Raw genomic sequence first — 1,624 nt, 5'->3', positions numbered from 1 at the left:
GGTCTTTCAGATATCAAAATTCCAGACAACACCATATGCAGATCATGTCAGTTTGGTAAGCAAACCAGAACTAACTTCCCTGAGAAGGAAGGATCAGCCAGCAGGCCTCTTGAACTAGTCCATACAGATGTATGTGGTCCATTTAGGACAAGGTCACCTCGATGAGAGGAATACCTTATATTATTCATTGACGACTTCTCCAGGATGGTTTGGCTAGGACTTACGAAGCACAAAGATGAAGCATTCCAAAAATTCAAATCCTTCAAAGCCTTGGCCGAAAACGAATCAGATCACAAAATTAAGTACCTAAGGTCCGACAAAGGTGGAGAGTTTACGTCAAATGAATTTTTCGATTTCTGTGAAGAACATGGAATAAGAAGGGAATTCTCTACAACTAGGACTCCTCAGAAAAACAGAGTGGTGGAAAGGATGAACATAACGGTCCAACAAATGGCTCGTGCTATGCTTGATGAGTCTGGAACTCCCGCAACCTTCTGGGGTGAAGCTGCATTTGCTACGGTTGTTATTCTCAACAAAACAAATGTCCGAGTGAACAACACTAAAACTCCTCATGAGCTCTGGTATGGTGAGACTCCTTCAGTAAAGCATTTCAAAATTGTTGGAAGCAAATGCTATATTAAGAATAATGATGAACAGCTTGGCAAACTTGAACCTAGAGCAGATGAAGGCATTCTCCTTGGTTATTCTCCCCACAACAAAGCATATAAGTGTTACAATAAAAGACTTGGAAGAATTGTTGACACATTGATGTAGTGGCTGATGAAAAAGGATATATTCCTAGGCAAGTAAATTATGAAAATATCGAAGAGGATGAAGACTACTCTCCAAATCAGACTGATGATGAAGAAAAACCTCAAGAGGCACCAGAGGAACAGATAAGAATAGAAGAGAAGACTCCATCCAGGTACGTTAAGAAGAATCATCCAGAATCTCAGATTTTGGGACAGAAAGAGGAAGGTGTACAAACAAGAAGGACAATTGCAGAAGCCTCAAGCTATTTAGCATTGCTCTCCTCCACTGAACCTCAAAATGTAAAAGAGGCATGCAAGGATGAATGCTGGGTCAAGGCAATTGATGAAGAACTTGAGAAGATCGAAAAGAATAACACTTGGGAGTTGGTTCCTATACCAAAAGATAAGAATGTCATAAGGACAACATGGGTCTTCAAAAATAAGTTGAATGAAAATGGGGAAGTAATTAGAAACAAGGTCAGACTTGTTTGTAAAGGGTATGCTCAACAAGAAGGAATAGACTTTGAAGAAACTTTTTCTCCTATTGTAAGACTTGAGGCAATCCGAATGTTCCTTGCTCTCTCAAGCTTTCAGAAGTTCAAAGTATTTCAAATGGACATGAAATCAGCCTTTCTGAATGGATATTTAGAAGAAGAAGTATACATTGAGCAGCCAGATGGTTTCATCCTTAGGAATGTTCCAAATCTTGTATGCAGACTAAAAAAGGATATCTATGGTCTTAAATAGGATCCAAGGGCTTGGTACTACCGGTTGGACAAATATCTTCATCAACAAGGTTTTTCAAAAGGATCAGCTGATAGTAATCTCTATATAAAAATTGAAAATGATAAATTGCTAATACTTGTTGTGTA

The sequence above is a fragment of the Pinus tabuliformis genome, chromosome 1_2 (assembly GCF_031772625.1).
Source record: "Pinus tabuliformis cultivar Carrire ecotype Pingquan chromosome 1_2, CPIR1, whole genome shotgun sequence".
Taxonomy (NCBI): Eukaryota; Viridiplantae; Streptophyta; class Pinopsida; order Pinales; family Pinaceae; genus Pinus; species Pinus tabuliformis.
This window is presented reverse-complemented; position numbering follows the sequence as displayed.